We start from the raw sequence: 18,491 nt of genomic DNA on the forward strand, positions 1-18,491 counted from the left end.
AGGTGCGACCTTTACACGCGTATAGTCCTTTCCCCTTTAAGAACCCGATTGGGCGGGGAGCCAGCTTCCCCGCACCCTTTCCAAATTTTCCAATCCCCGCTTGGCATTTTCTGCCCGAAGGTCTCCAATTGGACAATCTGCACCAATCAGAGGCTGGAGCGGGCTCGGCCAATGGCCCAGCTCCGCCCCTGAGCGGGCCCTGCCCCCTGCCCGGTCAGCCCCGTTGCTATGGGGACTGGTGGGCGGCGAGGGGGAAAGCCCCGGATGTTCGTTGGGGATTTAACATGGCGGCGGCAGTGGCCGCGGTGGCGGCGGCGCAAGAGAGCTGAGGGCTGTGTGAGGGTCCAGAATTCCGGATCGAGCAGCTAGGCCGCGAGCGACTGCAGCGCCGAGCCGGTAGGATCAGCGGTCAGGCCAGGGGATTGGGGTGGGCCGAGCGACGGCGGTGGGAGAGCTTTTACGCAAGTAGGGGGCGGGGCCGTTGGGGTCAAAGTTCACTCGAGGAGGGAAGGGTCGCCTCGGAGAGGTCGGGAGTCAGTGCTGCTGGGGAGGGTGGTGTAGAGGAGGTCAGAGGTCAAACTAGCGAAGGGGGCGTGGCGAAGAGGACCACAAAGTTCGAAATTTGAAGTGGGGCCCGTTCGAGGGGGTCGGGGCGAGTGTCAAAAAATGGGGGTCAAACTTAATCATTTGAAGGGAGGGTGCGCTTACCAGAGTCGGAAATCACAACCATGGGCGCGGGGCGGTGGTTTGGAGGTTTACAGGAGCAACCAGCCGATCAGATGCATGAGATTTAGGTTGGGGGGCACCTTTTTAAGGGATCAAATGTGGGGCGTGGCCAAAGGGGGCAAAGGTCAGAATCCGACAGATGATGTACCTGAGGGTCAGTAGTTAAAACCCTAGTGGGAGACATTGCTGGGGAGGACGAGAGGGATGCCCAAGTGAGAGATCAGAGGTGCTTCCTGGCCAGGTAAAGGGGAGCCTCCTCCCACAAATAGTGAAAATAATCCAAACACTCATAAATCACTATGTGCCAGGTCGTTTAGATGCTTTCCGTATATTTAATGCTCTCTACAACCTTATGGGGTTGGCACTGTTATTAAGAGCCCAGGTGATCTGCCCAGGATCATCTAATGACTAAGTTGTGGGGTTGGGATTCAGACTCGAGTTCTGTGCCTAGAGACGTACTATGCTCTATTGCCTCTCAAATAATCACAGTTTTGGCTAATATTTAATGAGGGCTAACACTGTGCTCAGCGGTCTTGTTTCATTATACCATAAGCTTGTGAAGTGGGTACTGAGTAGACCCACTTTACAGACAGGAAGACTGAGGCTCAGGTAGCATCTGCTGAGTAACAGAGGCAGTTTCCAAGCTGGGTCTGACTGATTCCAGAGCTCTTGCCCCCCAGTTGTTACATTGTAGATTGTTGAAGATTGTTCCTGGAAGCAGGGGGCTGGGCAAGGCGGAGCCACTCCCTGGACTGGAATGGATTGTCTCTGGGCTCCCTGGAAGGGTGTGATCTGGGAAGAGAAGTTCTCATGGATCTACGGGAGTGGGGTGTTTGTGGGTGGCCCAGAGTCCAAGTGAGTCTGATGGTTTTCTGACTGGGGAGGGTGTCCCTGAGTGGGATCCACTACAAAGCCTAGTGTTCTCTGTACTTAAAACCCCGAGCTCTCATGGTGGTCCCAGATCGCTCCCACCTCATTTCCTATGGCTCTCCCCGTCCCTTCTCAAGCCCCAGCCCCACCGGCCTGTTTGCTGTTCTTCAACTCTGTAGGCATATGCCACCCTCCAGGTCTTTGACCTTCCTGTTCCCTCTGCCTGGAATCCTTTCCCTGCCCCTCCCCCCCTTACAGTCACCCACGTGCAGCCCTAACAGCACCACCTGCCTCTCACTGTCCCTCACACACTCTTTATCTCCCTATCCGGTTTTCTCCCCAGGCCTTTGCTCTGTGCTTATCTTGTTTGTCAGGGCACCCTGTGTTGTCTGTCCCCCCGCCAAAGAATGTGGGCCCCACATGGCATGGAATTTCTCCATGTTGTTCCTTCCCTGAATCCCCCCTGAAGCACTGTGTGGCCAGTGGAGGGTGCTTGGTGGTTGGTGGCTGAATGTTGGACACTGTGCTCAGTGCTGGGACTGCCCCAGCCGACAAGACGCAGAACCCCCGGGCCTCCAGGGCCTCTCGGTGTCCCTTGGTGGGAGCAGACTGGAACCAGACCCCCAGCCAGCAATACACAGCTGCATCTGGACCCCTAGGATGCCCAGCCTGGGAGTGGGGGAGCAGTGGATCAGGGGCTGCGGAGCAGCACTGGGGACTGGCGCAGACCCAGCTCCATCACTCACGGGCTGTGTGACCGTGGGTGAGTCACTTAACTTCCTGGGGCTCCGTTTCTTTCTCTGCAAAATGGAAATGATAGTGACCACCTCATGGCATGGCCGGGAGGGTGCAGAGCGGAAAGCACGTGGCCCCGGCCCTGGCTCCGTGCTGTGTTGGCATTAGTCCTGCTGCCGCCACCACCTGGGGAGGACCTCAGAGATGGAGGAGGGCCCCTCTCCACCTGCCTCCTGGTTCTTTCAGGCAGCCGCGCCACCCCCTTCCAGCTCTGGCAGGGTCACCGGGCGGGCACACTGCCAGGCAGTCCTGTGCTCGTGGTGCCAGCTCGCTCAGCATCCCCAGCTTGGCGCAGGTAAGGAGGGCTAGGGCTTTGGCATCGGAGACCTGAATTCAGGTCCCTACCCTGTCCCCAGCTGTGGGACCTTGGGCAAGTGATTTCTTAACTTGCCAGTTTTGTTCCTGAGGATACATTTTAGATTAGGGGGAAAAGTAAAGTCTTCAATTAACAGAACCCCCACGCCTCCAGCATCTGGCCTGGGACGGGACTCGCAGAGTGGATGGTGTCCAGTGCCCCCCTCCCCCCCCAGCCTCTCTTCCAGCTCCTTGCCCCAGCACCGGATTTGGTGTTTAGTGTCTCTCTGCAGGTCTTCCTACTGTTACTACCCTTGAATGTATCACAGATGATAGAGCTGCAGCTCTTGATCCTGGCTCCTCGCTGCAGTCACCCGGAGAGCTTTCAAAACTGCCGTGGCCCAAGCCAGCCTGGGAGAGTCTGGCTTGGATTCATTTGGTTGGGGGTGGGGCGGGCCTCAGTGTGTGGTTCCAGTGGCCAGCCGGGGTGGGCCACCACTGTTTTACAGTTTGATGGCTGATGTAAGTGACATCCCGGTGAACAACCTGCTCTTTTCTGCTCAGCACTCGAGTTTGCGTTTCTCTCTGCAAGGACGTGTATGTGACTCTAGGATTCGTCGTCTCTGCTGTGAGTGTTTATTCTTGTGATTGTGCCACATAGGAGTCACCTGTTCACCTGTTGGTGGACATTGGGGTGCTTTCCCACTGGGACAGTGACAACGCCAAATCGAACATTCTAGAATGCGTTTCCTTGTATACTCTGGCCAGAGTCTCTCTTGGGCTTGTGGCTCACCCTGGACATGCTGGGCCTTCCAAATTGTTTTCTTAAGCAGTTGTACCAGTCTGCTTTCCCACAGGGCTTCAGGGTTCCCTTCACTCCATGTCCTGCTTTCTGGCAAGTTTGTGGCCCTTGCTGAAGTGCTTTACTCAGCCATGAGATGGTGGGTTTATGGCCCTCTGGGCTGACTGGGAACAGCTGGGGAGATGGTTCACATGATATGGGCCTAGCGGGGACCTGACACCCACCGAGCCCCCACACCTAGGCTTTTGCCCTCTGGGACATCCAGGACAGTGACCACAGCTTTGATCCAGCTGTCCTTGGGAGGCATCTCTCAGGGCTGACAGTGGGAAAGGAGACCATACTGACTTGAACCTCTTCAGGAAGGGGGCAGGAAGGAAGTGAAGTGTGGAAAGGGAGGGACAGAGCCTTGTTACACTCTGTGTGTGACCACTGGTCCCGCTGGCGACCCACACAGCCCTAGCCCTGCCTGCATGGATTTTAGTATACAAAGGAAGACAGACCCATCCCGAGACAGTGACAGCCCAGAGTGTCAGCGCTGGGGTGAGGTAGCACTTAGAGCAGCATCAGGGCTAGGTTACGGGGGGCACAGGGACTGTAGGAATCCGAAGGAGGCCCCTGACCAGCCTGGGAAGTCAGTGAGGACTTTCTGGAGGAGGAGACATCTGACCGATGAGAAAGAGCGAGCCAGGCCTAAGAAAGGAGGTGGAAAGAATAGAGCGGGTAGCGGGTACAGGAAGTGCAAGGGTCCTGAGGTCCGAATGAGCTTGGGATGGTCAGGTACCATCAGGGAGGCCCATGTGGCAGAGGAGGCAGTGAGATCAGGAAGGTGGGGAAGGTGTGGCAGATGTACCAGAGGCTGACAGGTGGGGGTAAGGAGCGTGGATTGCATTCAGTGTGTGATGCGGACTCACTGGAAGGCTTTAAGCAACATCATTTTCCTTTAGTAAGGATTACTCATGTTGCCCTGTGGGGAGTGGATCCTGGGGTGCAGCAGCAGGGAGACCCACAGGGAGCCTGCTATAAGGGTCCAAGCAGGAGATGAGGGTGGGTAGGATGGGGGGGGGCAGCGATGGAGGAGGGAATCTGTGTGCTGCCAAGATTGTGAGGACTTTACCCATATATATTTTTTAAAGATTTTATTTTTATTTGAGAGAGAGCCTGTGCGTACATGGGGGTGAGGGCCAGAGGGAGAGGGAGAGAGAGAATCTTAAGCAGGCCCCACGCCCAATATGAGACTCAGTGTCACGACCCCAAGATCTTGACCTGAGCCGAAATCAAGAGTGGGACACTTAACCGAATGCACCACCCAGGCGCCCTTACTTTACCCATATTAACCCATTTGATCTCCACAACAGCCTACTGGTAGGTAGGTACTGTTGTTATCCCCATTTCAGAGGTGAGAAAACTGAGTCCCACAGAGGTACGTGACGTGCCTAAGGTTACACAGCAGGTGAGTGGCAGAGGTAGGACTTGAACTCCAGGCCTTCGGGCTATAGAGTCACCACCTGCAGTGGCTGCCCTCCGGTGATTTGGAAGTGGTTTGGATAAGACAAGGCCACTTCCTGGCCAGTTGGTTCTTACCCCGGCTCCTCTTTAGATGGAAGCTCCTTGGAGGTCAGTTCAACCTGGGGTGTTTCTGGGCACTGGGTCCCTACCTCCCTCAGGGGCCCCCCCAACCCCTTCTCTTTCTTCTCCACAGCCTCACCCCTCCTTGTCCTGCTGGCCCGCAGTAAACCAGACTTCCTGGCCAGACGCCGGTCGGGGTGTCCCCAGCAGCTGTTTAACCCATCACCCGAGCCAGGCCGCCACAGTTGCTGCCAGCAGGAAGCAGCCTCCTTCCAAGTCGCGGCCAGGGAAATGGGACCCTTCCCGCCCCCGCCACCCTTTCCGGGGCTGGGGCTTGTTTTCTGCCAGATGCCTGGGCCCACAGGAAGGTGTCGGGGGCCGGGGGGCGGGGGGCAAGGAGGGTCAGACGGGAGCTTTCCCAGGTCCCAGGGGAGCTGGTGACAGCAGATGCGACAGAAGCTACCACTCACGGCAGCCTGTGTCCCGGGGCCCTCTGGTCCTGCCCTGCCTTTCTCCGGGTGCTTCCGCCATCCTCAGGGGCAATGGCGACTTCTCTGCGGGGGCCATGCAGTCCACACTGGTCCCCGACCCCCTAGCTGGGGCCCCTGGGGAAGAGCTGGAGCCTCTGTGGGCCTCACATTTCTCACCTGTTAAATGGGCTGTTGGGAGGATCGTAGATCATGCGGTGAAGAGCTCCCCGAGTGGCCTGGCACACAATAAGCTTGTAACAATTTATAATTCAACAATTTTAACAATTTCCGTTTCCTTCCTCGTGCCCTGTCCCCGCTGGGCTGCAGCCTCCCCTTCACCGGCTCCCAGCCTCTAGTGATACTGGACTCACCCGCAGCTCGCGGCCCGCCAGGCGCCAGATGTGTGCTGGATGAGCATCAGCACAGTGGCTCTGTCCAGAGACCCTGAGCAGGAGGTGTCATTAACCTCATTTCTCTTTTCCAGCATTTTCATTTCAAGAAGGCACATTTTTTTGCTCCGTGCGCATGCGTCACCTATTCCCCTAAATAATAATTGCGCACAGCACAGAAGGGTATACAGCCACGAGGGAATCCCTTTCCCTTTCCCAGCCTGGCTGCCCATCCCCTTCCCCGAGACAGCCATTGTTCCCAGCGTCTCTTCTGTCTTAGGATATGTGTCCCTGCGTGTGTTCTGCCCCCTTTTGTTTCTACCCAGATGGAGCCAGCGTCCCCCGTTTGCATTCTTAGCCGTGCGTTCCCACTCCCACACAACGGGAAGCGGCCTTGCAGGTTTCACTCTTCAGTTCCGTGTCTGGACCCGGAAATGCTTCCTTGTGCTTTCTGTGGCGTGTGCCACTCCCTGACACACGTGTGTTCTCGCTGATGGCTCTTCAGGCCCTTCAGGTCTGTCCCTCCTCAGAACAGGGCCGCACGCGCATGGGAGCGCAGCTCTGGGCTCAGCTCTGGACGTGGGCTCGGGGGTCTGAGATGTGCACCCCAGTAGCTCGGCTAGCAGCGTTCAGGCCTGCCCGAGAGCATGAGCCTGTTTGCGCCCCAGCCCCGACGTCTGATGGCCGCCGGGGCTTCCTCACATGCTGGCCCCGTGCTTGGGGTGGTAGCTGACGCCTTGGCCTTTGCCAGTCAGGTAAGGTTCTCGCCGTGGTTCTGTCGCCATGGTTCTGATTTTAAAGTGAGTGAAGTGGAGCATCTTTGTGTTTGTTGAAAGCCACCTGGGCTTCCTTTCCCAGGAGCTGTCTCTCTGTCGTATTTTTTACTTTCCCTGAGAAGGAGAAACCGAGGCATGGGCTGGCAATCCGTCAGCAAATAAGGGGCAGATCCAGGCCTGGAACCCAGGCCTGCCTGGCTCCAATCTGGAGTCCCTAACTTGTGTGACACCATAGAGGCGGAGGGCTTGGGCTCTGGAGCCAGCCGCGCCACTACTAGCTGTGTGGGGTCCCAGACAAGTCCCTTAACTGCTCTGTGCTTTGGTGTCTTTATCTCCATAATGGAGATGATACCGGTGCCTCCTCAGGGTTGTTCTGAGGCTATAAATGCATCATCGTCAAGCAAAAGGTATAGTAAGTGCTCGAAGACTGTTAGCTGCTCCTGTCACTACTCTTAGCCTCGTTCTGTATCATTACTATTAACAGGCCTTGTTCTAGTGCTTCCTGTGAGCTAACTTATTGGACGCCCCCAGCACCCCAAGATGTAGGTGTTAACTATGATTCCTCTTTCATAGGGGAGGAGATTGCGAACCTGGGAGACTTGCCTGGGGTCACTCCCTCTGCCACCCCCAAACTAAGCCTGAGGGTTTAGAAGGCCCCCCCCCCATTGTGTCTTCCTTCCGGGCTTTGGAGGGGAGCAGCCTGACAGGTGGGGGCGCCGGGGGGGGTCCCCAGACAGCGCGCTCCCTCCCAGGCCCTCCCCGCTTCCACCCCCAGGTGCCCGGCCTGGCCCTGGAAACTCCCGATAAAGCAAAGCGCCATTGTGCTGCCGTTGGGCCTGGCTTCCCCAGGCTGGTTCCAGCCACTCCCACACAACGGGAAGCGGCCTGCTATCCTGGGACTCCTCCCGCCCTCCTCCTGCTCCCCTCCTGCCCTCCCCTCCCTTCCCCTCCACGGTCCATGTGAAGGATGGGGAGAAAGTAGGACATGGCCGGAAGGCAGGGCTCTTCAGCATAACTCCCTCAGGTGAGGACCCCCCAGGCACTTCTGCCTCCTCTCTCCCTGGGGACCCCTCCTCTGCTGCCCACGGGGGCCTTCCCCCGAATCTTCCACAGCAGCCTGGCCCCAGATGATCTGACTCTGAGATGCCGTGCTGTGTATATATAGTTACGTACATTTATAATTCTTCTACTTTTAAACCTTTAGTGATTGCAAAGCGTAACGTGCCTCTGGAAATGGGCCTAAGTGCACGTGTCAGCTTAACATCATTATGAGATGAACAAACACCTCTGCACACTTGGGGGAAGACGGAACACCGCACCCTAGGAGCGCCCCCGTCACCATCACGACCCCGGTAGCGATCACTCCCCTGACCTTGGGGGTCACCGTGTCCCTGCCTTTCTGGAGAGTCCCTGCCAGGCGTGCATCCCTGAATTATAGAGTGCCACCTTGCGTGCTTTTGAACTTCACAGAAATGGAGTCCCCCCGCAGGTCTTGTTAGCAGCCGGCTTCTTTCATCCCTGGTCCGTGGGGTCCGGCCACGTGGCTGAGCATGTCCATAGTTCGTCCCCCCCTCGTTGCTGTGTCCTCTTCTAGTGTGAGAACAACCCAGAGCTGATCTCTCTTGTCTCCTGCTGTGCGGGTGTCAGTGCCTTTGAACACGTCTGCCCCGGGCGTGCTGGCGGGCCTGCACACATTTCTCCAGGGAATTCTCCAGGGAAGCTAGCCCCGGCCCCACAGGCGGCCCCTTGTGAGCTCCGTCAGGCAGGAGACCCAGACCCTGATCCCAGATCCACACGCAGACAGGTAAAATAAGCTGGACTCCCAAGCCCCCATCTCCCCCCCCACCCCGGCCCCCTGCCATGACCCTGTCTCATTAACAGGCGCCTCATCCATCCTCTCGATCGACTGATCGATCTCGGGCCAGGAGTCTGAGGGCATCCTGACTCCTCCCATCCCCCTCCTTCACAGGATGGCAGGAAAACCACCTGCTCTACCTGCAGAGCAGAACCTGGCACCTTTCACTCTTCTTCCGTGGCAGCCCCTACTTAAGCCACCCTCGTCTCCCACCGCCTCCCCACTCCCCACTTCCCCGTTGCCTCCCCCCCTCCCCCTCCCCCCGCAGTCTGTCCTCACATGAAGCTAGAGGGAGCTGGGGTCAGATCGCATCACCGCCCTGCTGGGGACCCTCCTGTGGCTTCAACTCTGGGAGGGGGGGATCATGAGATCCTGGCCCAGCTTTCCTGCGAGCTTCCACTCCTCTCCTGCCATGCTGTTCCTGGAACATTCCAGGCCGGGTCCTGCCTCAGGGCCTTTGGTTCACACGCTTCGTCTGGGACCTGCCACTCTTTCCCTCTACCACCTTCCTGGGCTTGAGTTTCTTTGTGGCACCCATCATTACTACTTACATGACTCTGTGATTTGTGGGTCAGTTGGCTTCTTGTGCTCCTTCCTCCTCATAACTTGGCTTCATGGGTTGGGGGGTGGTAGCGGGGGACCCTTACTGTGTTCCTTGTTGTAACCTCAGCTTGATGTGTATGTGCCGGGGTGGCTCAGTAAACGCTGGCGGACCGAATGTGGGGGGTGGAAGGAATGATAAGCCCTGAGTACACCCTGCCGCCGTGCATGGTGGGGGATCTGCCCCCAGTGAGGAGGGAATGCCACTGGAAGGGCGAGCAGGAGTAGGCTGAGGGAGGGGAGGGGAGAGCGCAGGGACCTCTGAGGAACCGAAGGGTGGCTCTCATCACTATCGGTTCTGTGGTCGGTCTGGATTTGAACGCAGACAGCCGCTCGGGGCCTCTCCACGTCTCGCTTGTTCTTCTTCTCTAGAATTGAGGCCACTCAGGTGTTCTAGGGCATCTCTGAAGCTCTGCTCCTAACATACTTACGCCAGTGCCTGGGGTATAAATATGAACGTGATTATTTTCATTTTTCTCTTACATATACTCTGGACTGCCTGGCCCTTTGTGGCCTCCAGGGACCCAGTGGTTGGTGGATAAACAGATCCAGTTGCTACCCATTTAGCGTCTGTCTCTTGGACTCTCAGCCTTCTGGGGCATCCCTGCCCTGAGGCAGGGGAAGGCCTGAAATGACCTTGGGTCTGGGGAGTGAGTATTCCTTAGGCTGATTCATAGGGAAAACTAATTGAAGGTTTGCGCCCTGCCAGGCCCAGTGCCCCGCGTAGCACTCCCCTGCGTCTGCTCAGTCCTTCCAGGGATCCCAGAAGGTGGCTATGACCATTCGGCCCATTTCACAGTCGGGGAGGGGAAGGGTGGCACCCGTGGTGAGTGCTAGCCCATCCTTCGGAACTGGCGCTGAGCAGATCTGGCCTTAGCTCCTCCAGGTGCGGATTTGCATTTCCCTGGTGGCCTGTTGGGTGGAGCAGCTTTTCACCTGTCCCCTGGAACGTCTGGTACTCCTCTCTTGTGAAGAGCCCATTCAAGTCACTTGCCTATTTCCCATCTGGCTGTCTGCATTTTTATTTGTTACTTCTTCGAGTTAAATCCTCGGTTCTGGATGAGAGCCTTTGTTTCGAAGATGCTATAATTCTCCCGGCCTGCTGTTCGTCTTTTTGCTTTCTTTATAAGCGCTTAATTTTAATATGGTCAAATATATCACTCATATCCTTTAGAGTTTTAGAATTCTGCTTCTCGCCTTTCTTTGTCCTGGAAGTGTGTGTGTGTGTGTGTGTGTGTGTGTGTGTGTGTGTGTGTGTGTGGTGTGAGGTAGGCATCCGGTTTCATATTCTTTGCCTGGATCTCCCATCATCCAAGGACCATTTACTAAAAACAGACTGACTTTTCTCCACGGTCACTCTTATCATAAATCATGCGTCTCTATGAGTGAGTCTGTTGCTGGATGCCTGTTCCTGCATACTACCACCCAGCCCTCATTTCTGTCATTGATAAGAAGTTTTGATCTTGGGGAGAGCAAGCGCTCCTACTTGTTCCTCTTCAAGAGTGTCTTGGCCATTCTTGGCTCTTTGAATTCTATTTAAATATTAGACATGCATCTCATCACACACACAGGCATGACATTGAGTCTCCCAGTCCATGAATGTGGTCTATCTCTCCATTTATTTGTCTTCTCTGATGTGTCTCAGCAGAGTGCCATACTTTTCCAGCACCGTCCTTGCCCACTTTTTGGTGGATTTATTCTGAGGTAGTTTGTGATGTGGCCCGGGGAGTCTGTGCCTGCCCCTCCCACGAGGCACCTTGTATCCTAGGTTTGGCCTTTGCTGGGTAAGGCTCACATTAGGGCCAGGAGCCCCCTGCCCTCCTCCCCCAACCCTGCTTCCTCCCTGGCACCACTCCTAGTCCCTAAGCAGAGGGTGGGCAGTGTGCCCGGAGAGGAGGTTGTAATTTTCCTGAATGATTTCAAGGGCTAATTAAAGGTTTTCCTTGACTAATCAGCTTACGGTTTAATTATCGGGGAACAGGCTCAGGGCTGCGGGAAGCAGCTCTGGTAGGGTCTCCTCACGGCGTGGCAGGAAGGAGCCAGGGCCTGGCCCTACCCCGCGGGGGTGGCAGGATCTGGGGATCCCCTGGCACTGTCTGGGTGGCCAGCTGGTGTTCTCCATCCCCGTGAAAGAAGATGGGGGGGGCAGGGGACCAGCAGGTGTGGCTGAAGTCAGCACATGGGGGTCAGCGGGGGGGGGGGGGCTTCTCTGTTTGAAATCCATCCACGTCGGGCGCCTGGGTGGCTCAGATGGTTGGGCATCTGCCTTCGGCTCAGGTCATGGTCTCAGGGTCCTGGGATCGGGTCCCGCATTGGGCTCCCTGCTCCTTGGGAGCCTGCTTCTCCCTCTGCCCCTCTCTCTCTCTCTCTCTCTCTCTCTCTCTCTCTCTCTTTCATGAATAAATAAATTTAAAAAAATCTTAAAAAAAAAGAAATCCGGGCGCCTGGGTGGCTCAGTTGGTTAAGCGACTGCCTTCGGCTCAGGTCATGATCCTGGAGTCCCAGGATCGAGTCCCGCATCGGGCTCCCTGCTCAGCGGGGAGTCTGCTTCTCCCTCTGACCCTCTTCCCTCTCGTGCTCTCTATCTCTCATTCTCTCTCTCAAATAAATAAATAATAAAATCTTTAAAAAAAAAAAAAATCCATCCACGTCCCCTACTGCCTGGAGAGAGGGCCCAACCTGGTCCCTCCCCTGCTGGACCAGACCCTGCCCCTGTCTGCTTGCACTTTAGCCTTCCTGATCTTTGTTAAGTGCTCTCCTCTCGTGTGTTCTTTGCGTCTTGACCTAAAGGTCACCCCTTCTGGGAAGCCTTCTCAGGTCATCCCGGCCCACCAGAGCAGGTGATAAGTTCTGCGGGCTCCTTGTCGGCTGTCAGGGTCACTCACTCCACCACTGATAAGCGCTCAGTGAAGGGGACCCCTGGGCTGGGCCCTGTGGTCCAGCATTTGAGCTGGAGGGGACCCAAGAGGAGAAGGGGTTTGGGCCTGGCGCTCCAAGGAGAAGGCCGGGAGCGGGGATTCAGGGCTGGGAGACCTCGTGCTAGCTGATGCCTTCCCAGGGGAGGCTTCCGCCTGGGCCAGACACAGAATGGGCTCCTGGGAGTTCTCGAAGGGGGAGGGGACCCGGAGATGGCCGTGCCAGGCCCGGCTTCATTCCTTGCATTCCTCAGTAGGCCCCAGACTCCCAGTGGCCCAAAGTGGGGGAGGGTGGGCAGGCAGAGGGGCAGAGGGGCCTCCTGGGCACTGCCCCTGCCCTTCCGCGTGGTGGGGGCAACCATACAGTACCCCAAGCCTAGACCATTTGAATCCCAGTCTCTGGGTATGGGGCCTGAGCATTATTTGGGGGTTTTTTGGTTTTTTCCTTTAAGCTCCCAGTGTGACTAGCTGGGATGAGAGCCACTGGCCTCCAGAAATGATAGGAAGCCTGTTCACTTTTGCAATGTTTGGGGCTCTCCTAGGCTTCTGACATAGCGTGATTCAGCCACATCACCCCCACAAGCACACAGTCGAGTTACAGGTTAGGCCACGCGGGCCCAGAGGCTTCCATGGGTGCTGCAGCCTCTGCCGCTGTCCTGTCTTCCATCCGTCGGTCCTCCAGGCTCCTGGCAGGCCGCCTTCTCTGTCTCCCTCCTCTCCTCTTTCTCTCCATGTCTCTGCCTTCTGTGTCTCTCCCTCTTTCCCGCCCTTAATTTCTGCTTCCCTCCTCTGCCGGTCGAAGCTTCCCTGGCTTCCCCTGTTAGCCAGGATCCCACTGAAGCCACAGAGGGAGATGGTTCCCACGGGCCCAGGATGGGGATGGGAAGGATGCCGATGTCACCTCGCCAGCCTCCCTCGCTTCTCCTGGCACCTGGATTGGGGGGCGGGGGGGCACACGTCCCACTGACATTTGAGGGTACTGGGACCGGCTTTGCGACCTTGTGGGAGGACTGCCCAGGCAGGCGGACCCTGACATGACGGAGCCTGTGACCCAAGATCCTTCCATGGGCCCAAAAGTCTGCTGGTGTCATCTGTGGCCGGTTACCATTTCGGGCTCCCGTGGGGTGGCCTAACGTTTAATTTCGGCAGAGACTCGTGCTAAAATGTGACGGTTGCATTGCAGGAAGCTTTACTATTCAACGGGAACGAGGGGGAATGAGTCCTGGGCTCACTGGCCACCTCTCCTGCATCCCCTTGGGGCAAAGGCTCCCCACTGGGCCTCTCTAGCTTTGACAGAGCCTCTCTGTGGCCTCGGGCCAGGCCCGGAGCCCCAGATTTCTCAGCCTTGGTTCCCACATCTGGAGCAGGAGGAGAGGGGGTCCTGCTGCCTCCCTGGTAGCTGGGAGGAGTGAGTGAGTCAGTGGCGTGTGTGACGCTCAGCACAGCGCTGCCATCGTTATGTCGTCATGGTCGCCTTGACCGTGATCGCTGTTACAGTTATTAGAGGCAGGACACGTGTTTGGATTCAGTAACAAAGATTCTACCCGGTGAGCGATCCGTAATTCTTTGCTGTTACGATCAGGTCACATTTGGTTTTGCTGAATGTTTAAAATCTTTGTATAATGGAAGTGGTCACTCATGCTCGGGAGAATGGTCTCATGCCTTCCCCACGTCCCCTGTTCCCATCATTGTCCCTGGTGTCCTGCAATTACCAGTGATGACCAGGCTTTTTTATCTGTAACCCAAGCCCCACCTCCCTGATTATTTCAAAGCAGTTCCCATACATCATATACTTGAGCCATCCATTTTTCAGATTTTTCTCCTCTAAGAGATTAAAGAGTCTAAGAAAACAAACCCCGCAATACTATTGTCACAGGAAAAAAAGAACTAGTGATTCCTTAAGATCCTCACATTTCCCCCCAATTGTCTCACCATCCTTTTTCAGTGTGTTTGATTTGCAATCCAAAGTCTGCGCTTTGCGTTTGGTTGACAGGTCCCTTAAGTCTTCGGTAGTCTATAGGATTTCTCGCATCGGCGCTTCTGCGTGCTTGCTGTTTGCCTTGTGTATCTGCCAAAGACCCTTGTCCTTTGTCCCCTTGAGTTTTCCAGAGTCTGGATCCAGCCAATGAATCCTTGTGGTGTCATTCGACTTGTTTCTCTGTCCCCTGTGCTTCCTGTAAACTGGGACTTAGGTCTCGGGGCTTGATTATATTCGGGTTCTGTTTCTTTCACCGGTGGTGCTCTATGTGTGACCCTCAGGTCAACATTAGCGTCTGGGTCACTTTTAAAATAAATTTAGGGGGCGCCTGGCCGGCTCCATCAGTGGAGCATGCTACTCTTGCTCTTGGGGTTGTGAGTTCGAGCCCCACGTGGCGTGTCAAGATTACTGAAAAAAAATAAAACTTAAAGTAAGATAAAATAAATTCCATTAAATTAAAAAAAATTGAGTAGATGGGGGGGAAAAAAATTCTTCCCTTGCTTGTGATCAGACTGGTACCAGATTGAGCAGAGGGGCCTGAGGACCGAGGGTCAGGAACTGCGGGGGCCTGGGAGCCAGGGGCTGGGTGTCAGCCTCCAGCTTCCACGAACCGTCTGTTGTAGGTGTGCACAACTTTGGGCTCCTACTTTGCCGGGCTCCTGGGCCCCCAGCCGAGAGCCCTCTCTGCCCCCCAGCTGCCCCATCCTTGACTGTGCCCACTTCAGCTGGCCTGGTGGTTATCTTGAGGCACGGAGCCACCCTCCTACCCTGGCTGTGTCCTTGGCTTCGCTTCCCCCTCTGGAACGTGACGGGGGCGACAGCTCCCCTGGAGGGCTGTGGTCAGGACTCGGGCAGACGGAGACCGTACAGAAAAGGGCGTGATGCCTGGTGCGCGCTCTACAAGCCACTCGTCCTCTGCATTTAGCGCAGGCCTCTTTGACCTCAGCTTCACCACTTTTCCCTCCTGGCTGCGCTGGCCTCTGTGCACATTCTGGCACGTGTGAGGCTGGCTTCAGTCCTTGGGTCTTTGCGGTGGCCCTTCCCTCTACCCTGGACGCGCTTCCCTGGCTCGCCACGTGGCCTCCTCACGGCCCTCTGGTCTGGCTCCAGCGCCAGCCCCCTCGGGGCCGTTCTCTGCCCTCTCCCTCTCCTTGCATACTCCTTTGTTGACTTGCGTTTTGTCTCATCTCCCCCACGGGAATGTCAGCTCAGGGAAGGGGGGGCTCTCTCATTTCCTGCTCTGTCCCCAGTGCCTGAAACTGGGCCTGGCACACAGTGAGCACACAATGCAGTAGTGGAGCGCATGAACGAGCGAGAGAAGAGCATGGTTTAGTCAGTGGATCGGGCCCGGTTCAGACCTACCGCGGACTCCTGGCTCTGATACACATTGTGACCTTGGGCCGGCACCTCCCTGCTCTGAGCCTTACTCTCCTCCTCTGCAACCTGGGGGTGTCCACAGCACCCTGCTCGCTGCCTTGTTTGGCCCTAGTGTGGTGCCCGAACAGAACGCTTTGTAGCTGCGTCTCCAGCATCTGACCCAGATGAGCCAGCCAGGGGCTGCCCCTGCCTTGGGGACGCTTGAAATCTTAAATAACTCCTCCCACTCTGTGTGAATGGGCTGCTGGTGCCCCAGGGCGGGTTGGGGCAGGGGCACCGTGGATAGGTATGTTCCCATGGCCAGACAGGCTCCCTGAAGAGTGTGATTCCCACAGGACACAGGAGTGCCCGGGTGGTGGAGAGACGTGGAGTTGTGGCCGCCTCGGAGGGCTCCAGGGCTGGCTGCTTCCGGGCCTGTCTCCCTGGCAGGAAACAGGCCAAGAGCGGCAAGGGGCCAAGGAGCACTGCTGTTCTGATTACGGCAGCAGTTTACAGCTTTCGGGCGGGCGTGCGTGCGTGCGTGCGTGTTGGGGGGGGGGCTCAAAAGAGAGAGATTGAAGGTACACATGCGTAGAGACGAAGCTCCCAGCTGTCAATCGCAGCCCCTGGTGTTTGCTGCGCCCTGTTCGGTTTCATGAATAATTATCATGATCAAGCATACGCCCACCTAACGACCACCCAGATCAAGAAGACAGGCATCACCAGCACCCCAAAAGCCCCCTCCTTCATGTGCTCTTTCTAGCCTTGGCAAATAAATTTAACCCCCCTTTTCTTCCTTTTAATTGTCGCCTCTGTTTTTGTGACAGATATCTGATGCCCCCAGGGGGACAGGGTCACCTGACGGACCCCCCCCTTAGACACTCCTGCCCTGGTTAGAGCCCTCGGTGCCCACCTGCACGTATTCGTGCCTCACTCCCCCCTCCCTACCCCCCCCCCCCGCCGCTGCGATTCCCTAAACCGGCTCCCACGTTGCTCTGTAGCTTTTAAAACCGAGCACGATGGTACCCGACCGCCAGCACTTGGCTGTCACTTGCTCTCAATATTTTGAAGTTTCTCCGGGTGGGTAAACAAAGTCCCGTGCCCGCAGGCATGTTCCCCAGTGTGGGTCAGAGCTGCCCCCACCCAGTAGCCAGATGAAAGCAGCCCTGCCCCGGTGGGGTGTCAGAAGAGCCCTCTCGGGGGGGGGGGGGGGTTGAAACCACTGCATCATGTGACTGAGCATTTTCTGTCCGTGGAGGGCACTTCCGGCTTCGCTGGTCACCAAATGGGATTCAGTCACAGGCCCGTGACATGTACGGGGTCTTCCCCAAGCACCTGTAAGGGATAAAGGGGGCTCTGGTATCATCCTGGGTCCACCTGTCCCTCCACGTGGGAACAGATGGGGGCTGGGGGCTGGATGATCTCTTCTCTGGCCTGCCCCCTGGACCCCTCCGCTTCCCCTGTTAGCCAAGCTCATCGGGCCTTTTGCAGAGAGGCCCTTGGGATGGAGAGTACTAGCAAAGGCTCTGGATGCGGAGGCCTGGGTCTGCTCCCAGGCTCTGCCACCTACTCACTGGGTGACCTTTGGCATGTGGTGGCTTCCCCCTATGGGCCTCAGTTTCCCCATACAATCCATGATAAATGGGATTGTATAAAGGTTATTTCATCCATGTAGAGGACTTAAAAGAGAGTGGCACTTAGAAACCTCATCATGAGTGTGAGCTGTGGATATTACCGTCCTTATTGCCATTTACTCATTCATTCTGTAGATGCTTACCGTGTACCTCGTCTGCCTCTGGCCCTGCCCAAGAAGGGCTGGTGACTTGTCAGCCCATGGTCTTCCCTCAGGGAACTTGCGGTCCAGTGATGGAGATAGATAAACACAGCACCAGTCATGACAGCCCAGAGTGACCTCAGGGGGAGTATAGACCACTGTCACGGCTGTGGTGGAGGAAGCCCAGAGGACTGGGCCTAGGAAATCAGGGAAGCCTTCCTGGAAGAGGCTACAGCTGAGCCGAGGACTGAAAGAGGAGCAAGAGTTAGTGTACGGAATGGTGTTCCAGGGAGAGCAGATAGCGTGTTCAAAGGCTAATGGGAAAGGGTGTGGTGTGTTTCAAAAATTATTAATATTTTAAGTGAAACTTTCTGTTTCGAGATAACTATAGATTTGCTGGCAGTTTAAAAAATACCACGGAAGAAACAGGGGCTTTCTCTGTGTTAACATCTTGCAAAACTCTAGTTAGTATGAGACCACAACTAGGATAATGACATTGGTACAGTCAAGGTACAGAACATTCCGTCACGAGGATCCTTCCTGATGCCTTTTTATAGCCACATCCCCTCCCTGGCACGTCCCCAACTCCCGGCAACCACTCGTCTACCCGTTCTCCATTTTTATAATCCGGCATTTCAAGAATGTGATGTGTTACAGAACAATTTTCACAACCATAATGTAAAGAACTAACGATAAAGAGAATTTAAAATATAAAATTAAGCAAAAAAGTTTAACATTTCAAAAAAAAGCATGTTATGTAAATGGAAGCTTTTTCTCACTCAGCCTCATTCTCTGGAGATTCATCCAGGTCGTTGCCTAAATCAATAGTTCATTCCTTTTTCTTGCCGAGTATATTCCATGGCATGGGCGTACCACAGTTTAACCATTCACCCGTTGAGGGACACCTGGGCTGTCTCCCTCTGGGGGGCTATGACAAATAAAGCCGCCATAAACAGTTGCATACAGGTTTTTGTGTGAACATAACTTTTTGTTTCTCTGAGACAAATAACCAGAAATGCAGTTGCTGGTGTAGAGAAATTGCCAAACTGTTCGGCTCTACCATTTTACATTCCCCCCAGCAGCATGTGAATGAACCAGTTTCTCTGCATCTTCACCAGCATTTAGTGTTGCTACTGTTTTTGATTTTAAGCTGTTCAACTGGGCAGGTAATGATAACTCATTGTGGCTTTAATTTGCCCGTCTCTAATGGCCGATGGTGCCTCACCTCCTTTTATGGACCCATCTGCCATCTGGGCGTCGTCTTCGGTGAAATGTCTCCTCATGTCTTCTGCCCATTTTCTACCTGGATTTTTGGGGATTTTTAC

The 18,491-nt window shown here is 55.6% G+C and overlaps 1 protein-coding gene across 2 annotated transcripts in view; it reads left to right on the forward strand.

Annotated features, from left to right (window-relative positions):
- The first annotated feature begins 249 nt into the window (after positions 1-249).
- The window catches only part of PAK4 (p21 (RAC1) activated kinase 4), a 43,031-nt gene continuing 24,789 nt past the window's right edge, over positions 250-18,491 (forward strand). For both annotated transcript variants that reach the window (XM_028090733.2, XM_028090734.2), the window contains exon 1: positions 250-396. The gene's annotated coding sequence lies outside the window, so the exon portion shown is untranslated. The remainder of the gene's footprint in view (positions 397-18,491) is intronic.

Source organism: Eumetopias jubatus, unplaced genomic scaffold, assembly GCF_037043125.1.
Source record: "Eumetopias jubatus isolate StellerSeaLion01/CBP00866 unplaced genomic scaffold, mEumJub1_p1.0 scaffold_10, whole genome shotgun sequence".
Lineage (NCBI taxonomy): Eukaryota > Metazoa > Chordata > Mammalia > Carnivora > Otariidae > Eumetopias > Eumetopias jubatus.